Source organism: Mustela putorius, unplaced genomic scaffold (genome assembly GCF_011764305.1).
Source record: "Mustela putorius furo isolate JIRA1106 unplaced genomic scaffold, ASM1176430v1.1 tig00001059_pilon_pilon_pilon, whole genome shotgun sequence".
Taxonomy (NCBI): Eukaryota; Metazoa; Chordata; class Mammalia; order Carnivora; family Mustelidae; genus Mustela; species Mustela putorius.
This window is the reverse complement of record NW_025421553.1, coordinates 2,083,444-2,091,412: the sequence shown is the minus strand read 5'-3', so window position 1 is coordinate 2,091,412 and position 7,969 is coordinate 2,083,444. Positions and strand designations below refer to the sequence as shown.

General features: G+C 39.4%; 1 pseudogene; it reads left to right on the top strand.

Moving 5' to 3' along the window:
- The first annotated feature begins 361 nt into the window (after nt 1-361).
- LOC123393886 lies at nt 362-542 on the top strand (annotated as a pseudogene).
- The last annotated feature ends 7,427 nt before the right edge of the window (nt 543-7,969 follow it).

The window sequence follows — 7,969 nt, the reverse complement described above, 5'->3', positions numbered from 1 at the left end:
TTTTTTTAAATTATTATTAGAGCTGTGCCTGGGTGGCTCAGTGGGTTAAAGCCTTTGCCTTCAGCTCAAGTCATGACCCCAAGGTCCTGGGATCAAGACCTGCATTGGCATCAGGCTTTCTGCTCAGCAGGGAGCCTACTTCCCTTCCTCTCTCTCTGCCTGCCTCTCTGCCTGCTAATGATCTCTGTCAAATAAAGAAAGAAATAAAATCTTTTAAAAAATTATTATTTTTTAATATAATTTTTGATTTTTTATTAACGTATAATGTATTATTAGCCCCAGGGGTGCAGGTCTGTGAATTGCCAGGTTTACACACTTCACAGCACTCACCATAGTAAAAAAATTATTATTATAACTATGTATCGCTTCTTGGCCTTTTGGCTAAGATCAAGTGTAGTATCTGTTCTTATCAGTTTAATATCTGATACATCCTCTATCTGAGGACAGTATATTAAATGGATTTTTGAGCGGGGAGATGGAAGAGGAGCTTCCGCTGTCCAATCCACACATAGTGCTGTATTTCCAGGAATGGTGCCCCCCCCCCCCGGAAGTAACCAAGTGTCTAAAAATCAGTCTGAGGGGCACCTAGGTGTCTCAGTCCGTGAAGCATCTGGCTTTGACTCAGCTCATGATCCCGGGGTCCTGAGATCAAGCCCTGCATTGGGCAACCTGTTCAGTAAGGGAGTCTGCTTCTCCCCCACCCCTCCCCCTGCTTGTGCTCTTTCTATCTCTCTGTCTCTCTGTGGAATAAAGAAATAAAATCTTCTAAAAAAATAAATAATTATTATAACTATATCCATTTAGCTATTTACAGTAACTGGCTATTATTCTGTCTTCCTAATAACAACCCTCTTCTCTGGACTATACTCACTAGTTAAAGCCCATATTCAAATGAGACTTCCTAAATATGTGAGGAAAGAAAACAATCAGGAAACTATAAACTCACTTTACTTAATTTTTAAGGTTATATATTTTTAAAGACTTTATTTATTTATTTAATACTACTTTCTGTTTATTGAGAATTTTGTTCACTCCTGAACAGTAAGCCTGCGAGTTGCAGTCCTACCACCAGGCATCTCCCTTGGAGGAGGTCCTGCTTCAATGGAGAATATCACAGCTGTGACACGGACACCTCTACTTTTCATCCTGTGAATGAGATTTTCTGAAGGATTTGGTGGGGGTTTTTTGTTTTTGTTTTTGTTTTACAAGTACAGGGTGTTTATGAATTCCTCATGCAAACTTAAAATTTGATAACTTGCATACACAGAAACAGATTGTAAGCACTTCGTGCAAACCCATTTTGGGGAGTTTTCCACACTCTCCAATTCAAATATTGAGACTTCAGCCCAAGGACCATCTTTAGTGATGTGTTATTCATTTGGGTTTCCTAAGCCCTTGAAAACATTCTCCATTTGGTCCTGCGTAATTTCGTGAACCACCTATCTGAGCGCAATCCTAACTAAATTTCTTCGGTGTGTGGTTTTGATGAGGAGACAGGTTTCTATAGGTCCCATTAAAAAAAAAAAAAATGAAGTCTGAAAAAGGAGGGGTGATGGAAAGAAGCCAGGTGGTTCATCCTGGTCTGTCTGTACATACTGTGAAAAGGACAGCATGGATGAGCGATTTACTATTTGAACTAAGATCACGCAGACAAAATGTACAATCCAAAATAATGAAATTGTCCTAATTTGGGGGCACATTTCATAACATCTCAAAGTAATACCATATAAGCTGTGTGTATATTGTAGACAAGAGGATCAACGACTCACCTTTTCCTGAAAGCAGATACCAAGTAAAATGAACATTAGTATTAATAACTTTCCATCATTAAAATCTCAAATTGTATACTTGATAGTTACCTCGTGTATAGATGTGTAGACCCCATCTCTTTAAACATACACACATATTCACATAGTTGCATAGACCTACTAATTGTATTTTTCTACCTTCCAAGACCTGTGCATCTTTAAAATAAATCATTTAAAGTAGTCAAGTGATTGGTATGCTGACTGTATTGACAGAGGGGAAGTTGTATCACTTTTAGAAAATACATCACTTCTCTTTCATATAGTTCTCTTCCTGGAAATTCTAGTTAAACTAAGAGGAAGGAATTTTTTTAATTAAATTTTTTAATTTTTTTATGAACATATAATGTATTTTTATCCCCAGGGGTATAGGTCTGTGAATCGCCAAGTTTACACACTTCACAGCACTCACCATAGCACATAACCTCCCCAATGTCCATAAGCCTACCAGCCTCTCCTGACCCCCCTCCCCCCAGCAACCCTCAGTTTGTTTTGTGAGATTAAGAGTTTCTTATGGTTTGTCTCCCTCCAATCCCATCTTGTTTCATTTATTCTTTTCCTACCCCCCAAACCCTCCATGTTGCATCTCCACTTCCTCATATCAGGGAGATCATATGATAGTTGTCTTTCTCTGATTGACTTATTTCACTAAGCCTAATATTCTCTGGTTCCATCCATGTCATCACAAATGGCAAGATTTCATTTCTTTTGATGGCTGCATAGTATTCCTTTGTATATATATACCATATCTTCTTTATCCATTCATCTGTTGATGGACATCTAGGTTCTTTCCATAGTATGGCTATTGTGGACATTGCTGCTATAAACATTTGGGTGCGTGTGCCCCTTCAGATCACTACATTTGTATCTTTACGGTAAATACCTAGTAGTGTAATTGCTGGGTCATAGGGTAGCTCTATTTTCAACTTTTTGAGGAACTTCCATGATGTTTTCCAGAGTGGTTGCACCAGCTTGCATTCCCACCAACAGTGTAGGAGGGTTCCCCTTTCTCCGCATAAGAGGAAGGAGTTTAAAATAAATGAAATTTTTACTAAAAGAGCTTTAATTTTAATATGGTCAGCAGTTGTAGTGGTAAAGGGAAACCATTAGCATAAGACTTTGCTTTCTGTTCCAATGTTCTTCGAAGCTATTTATTTTTAAATTAAATTTATTATTTTTCCAGGAATTTGCAATTACCTGTAATATAATTTTATCACTTTTTTATTGAGCTATAATTGACATGTCAGATTATACTTGTTTCCAGGTGTACAATGTAATGATTTGATTTTTGTATATATTTTGAAATGATCACCCCAGTAAGTCTAGTTAACATCCACGTCATCCCTTATTGTGGCTTCTAAATATGAGGAAGCAAGCTGTATTGTGTGATTTGAAGTAGGATGGGTTAACATCTGGGAGGTACATGATTTAGAAGAAAGAGGACAGCTTCATGGGACAATCTAAGTTTGGGGCCAGCAAACGTTCTTCATGTGGCTTTATGTGGCTCTGGAGCAAGCGTATACAATCCTTTGCCTTAGTGCGTTAATCTGAAAAGGCTGTTATTAAGATTACACCCAATACACAAAGTACCCAGTACAGTGGATAGAAGGACTTAGTAGTTAGAACCTGACCTTACTAATTATTGACTGGTTTGTGCTGGACCCTCTGGACTTCTATCCCACACAGTGTGCATAAAGTCCGAGTACCCAAAAGCTTATGAATTACACTTTAACTCCTTTCTACAAAGTGCATTTTGAAACACCACGGTAAAGCAAAACTGTAACTCACAGAATGAGGTTGTGTGCCTTTTGATCTTGTTTTATTTTCACTTATAACAGAAAATAATGGCTTTCATTTTATTTTTTGCCTTTGGAATCCAGAATAAGGGCAAAATTAGTAGTCATCATGACCCATCTCTGTGGATACTGAACTGCCTTTTTTTAAAAAAGATTTTTTTTATTTATTTGGGAGAGAAAGCACCTGCAGGGAGGGGCAGAGGGAGAGAATCGTTAAGTAGACTCTTTGCTGAGCACAGAGCCCAAGGGGCCCAGGGGCTCAATCTTAGGACCATGAGAAACACAACCTGAGCTGAAACAGAGTCAAACACTTAACCGACTTAGTCACCCAGGTACCCAAATTGTCTTCTTAAAGGAAGCCTATTGTCCACTGAGATTTCTTATCTCATACACACACACACACACAAAATGTTATAATTGTATATATAAAATGCTTAAAATCAAAACTTTATTTGGCTTAAATGATTGAGCAGAACTTGTAGTGTTGTTGTTTCTAAGTGCTATATTTTCCTGTTGGTAGAGAAATCCAGAGAATTTCTGTGGATTTAGAAATTAGCACAAAATGTGCCCCTCCCCCACCCTCTAAAAGCAATTCAGAGATCTGTATCTTAGATTATCCCAAGTTTCTACTTAAGACCTATGAACTGTAATGGAGATCAGACTTTTCTATGTGTTTCAGGTTGTCAGCTATAATTAAACAAAATGTCCAGAGCTTTCCAGTTGAATGTAGATGACAGTGAACCAGTGATCAAAAAATTGTTGTCGGATGAAACAATACCAGTAATTGACATCTGCATTTGCTCAGAACCTCGTAAGGTCCTGGCATGTATCTACGTTTCTATAAATCTTGAGCTTCAAAGAGGCTGGAAATTCTTTTTGTATTGATTTTTCCTGGTTGATTTTGTTGAATAAAGCTAATGTGCCATCGTTGAGAATGAACATAGAAGGGGCTTTGGAACCATGTGGCATTTGTCTAATTTCCAGGACAATAGACTAATACCTCTGAAAAGAAAATTGATTCAGAATATGATATAGAACACATGCTAGAGTGAATCGCAAAGTCTTGAATTCATCTTGAGCATGAAATGTTAGTACCTCTGAGACTATTCACTGGAAATCCAGAAATGTTGTCTGCTTCTGACACATTTCTTTTTCTTTCAATAAAAATCAGATCTGGGCTGGTGCTAGCGTGAAGCCCTCGGGTAGCTGGAATGAAGCTGCCATCCGGTGAAATTCCACTATTTATCATACCAGCTTCACGGGTGACTTAAATAGTCCACCCCCAACATTTTGACACAATGCAATTATTTTGCTTTAGACAGTCAGCATTTGTTTGTTTGAAAAGATTGTTGCTAAAAGTACCATCTTCAGATAAATGTGCTCAGATTTGTATTTTAGATGTATTTCACAGCCACACTTTTATAAATAGGTTGGAAAAAGCTAGATACTGATTTATGGCTGACAGCTAGTTTTAGTGGTATTCAGAATCTCTGCAAGGTTACTTGGACTGGTTCCCTTGAGTCTTTACAGCTCATGAAAACTCCAAACAGTTTTAAAGACAGGAGGAAGAAAAAAATATTTAACACAGTATGTTCAAGCCTCAGTGGATTATCTTATTAGTGATTTTCCAAACTAGTTTAAGTTTCAAACATTTTTTCAATTTTTTTTTTTTTTTAGCATTTATAGTGATTGTTTCAGTGTGTTTAGTGAATAACAAAAAGGGCAGTCGGTGCTTACTGTAGCCATGAAAAGGCCCAGGTCAAAGTGCTGTCTATACCTTGTGATTGTCTTTTTTCTTGTTGGTTAAGAATGTGGATTCTGGAGTCTGTCCTTCGAATGGGTTCTGCAGGAAATGTTGAACAAGTTCCTAAATGTCTATTGTTTTGGTTTCTTTGTTTGTATAGATGTGGATGCTGATAGTACCTACTTTCTGGGGAGGTAGGAGGATTAAGTAAATTAGTACATTTAAAGAATATTCGGGAAATTGAAGGGGGAGACAAACCATGAAGGACTGTGGACTCTGAGAAACAAACTGAGGGTTTTGGAAGGAAGGGTGGTGGGGAATGGGTGAGCCTCGTGGTGGGTATTATGGAGGGCACGTATTGCATGGAGCACTGGGTGTGGTGCATAAACAATGAATTCTGGAACGCTGAAAAGAAATAAAATAAAATGGAAAAAAAAAGAATTTTGAGGGGTGCATGTGTGGCACAGTCAGTTGAGTGACCGATGTGGTTTTGGCTTGGGTCATTATCATGTGGTCATGGGATGGAGCCCCATGTTGGGCTCCATGCTCAGTGGGGAGATGCTGCAGGTTCTCTCTCCCTCTCCCTCTGCCCTCCCCATGCTGGCATGCTCTCTATCTCTCTCTCAAAATAAATGATAAAACTTAAAAAAAAAAAGAGTTTTGAAGTGTTTGCCTTATAAGGGACCTGTGATAAATATTATCTTCTTTTATATGTGTACGTACGTGTGTGTGTGTAAATATGGCATATATGGGTATATATGTACATGTATATACTTATGCATGTATGTGTATACATTTGTGCATAACAATATATAATAGAAATAGACATTGATAAACTTAAAATATCTTCAATGTTCCTTCTTATGTCTTATTCCTATTCCCGTTGTTGGTTATATGAAAATTGCTGTATTACCAAATATGTGTTAAATAACATAAAATACCAAACGTGGCTCTTTATCAAAGGCAAAGCTACATGCTTTCAAGGTTTTTCACTTACCCCTTTGCTCTCATTTTATCCTCAAATATCTTTTTACATATTTTGTAAGTCTAGAGGGCATTTACATTGCTAGAAAGATCCATCCAGAATCTTCCAGATGTGTTTACATAATTCATGGTGTGCAGGGATTTCTTTGAGGCGATTCCATGTGGATATCAGGTTTGAGCAAAAGATGCAAGGAAGGACTAAACACAACATCTCTGCTCTTTCTGCTTATGAAGAAAGTACTTTCCTTCTATCTGGTAACTCCCGCCTCTTCAATCAGTGCTCCTTAGAGATTCCAATAAATGGGTCTTTTTCACCATTCCTTCTCATGCCATGCTGTGTGCCGCAGTCTCCCCAAGGTTCTTGTGTTTCTTTTTGTCCACACTTACCTCGGAGCTTGGTCAGTGATGGGGTGGGTCAAAGGCAAATGGAAGATCAATTCAGGGAAGTCCAGGAGCCCTTTCCTCCCAAGGATGGAAAACATTCTGGGCTCACTCCCTGCTTCCAAACCTGAAGTCTGACTGTGTGGGTCACTTGACTTTCCCCTGTGAATGCTCAGCATGGAACGGTATGTCCTCTTCCTGTTTGACGTTTTTCATTTCAAAGATCCAATTACATTCTCTTGAACATTGCAGTGGGCCTGCTGACCTAATAATTCTTTCATCCCTAATTTCCATCATTATCTCTGCTTGAAGTTCCCTCACATGCACACCTCGGCCAGGGAATGCGTGTGAAGGACACAGTTCCTGCTCTTATAGGAGAGGCTCGTATCGTCGAGAGCCAAGTCTCAAGTGCACAGTGACTGTTCTTTCCTCATTTTCTGGGGGCATTTGTCAGGTAGGCTATTTTAGATTTAGATGTGGTCTCACTACTGAAGGAGCATGGCTTCTTGCGCTCTTCAGAAATGCTGAGACTGGCACAGTCTGGGGGCAGGGGGTGGGGGTTTCGGGAAGTTTGTCCCTCAGCGAGCCTCCAGGTTCAGCAGTCCTGAACGTTTTCTCTCCAGCTCTGTTCCTTTGCCACTCTTTGCCATGGCCAATGCCAGTCAGTAGTTTGCAGTGAACTGTCAGATCTTGGAGAAACAGACAATTCCTTTTTCTTGGGGATTCAGCAAATGAGAACGGGTGTCAGTTTTTGCGATGATGTTTGAAAGGAAACTTTTCCAGACTCCATTCCTTGGAGACCTAATGCTGGTGAAATAAAGAGAATATTAGACTACTAGTAAGAATGACTATTATTAGTAGCTACCCTTGTTGAGAGTCTGCTGTGTGCCAGACACCATCGCAGGTGTTGGAGGTATCGCAGGTCTGTTGAGCTACAAAATAGTATGATAGGGCTTCAAGGTAGGTGATATTTCTCCCACTTTACTTCTGGGCTGAAGCTCAGAAGGAGGGAGATTCTTGCTCAGCATGGCAGAGTACTCAAGAGAGAGGTAATGTCACCGCCTGATGATTTAATCCTCTCCTCTCCCTTCCAAGAAGCTGAGCTGCAGAGATGCTCCATTGCGTTTGGAATTTCTGGGACATTTTGTTTTGAGGAGGAACTGGCCCCTGATGGAGATGAGATGCCAAAGGACGTGTCTGCCCCCTGTGAGATAGTGTGAAACTCTCTGTTTGTCTCAGCTGGCTTGCGTTGTCTGTGC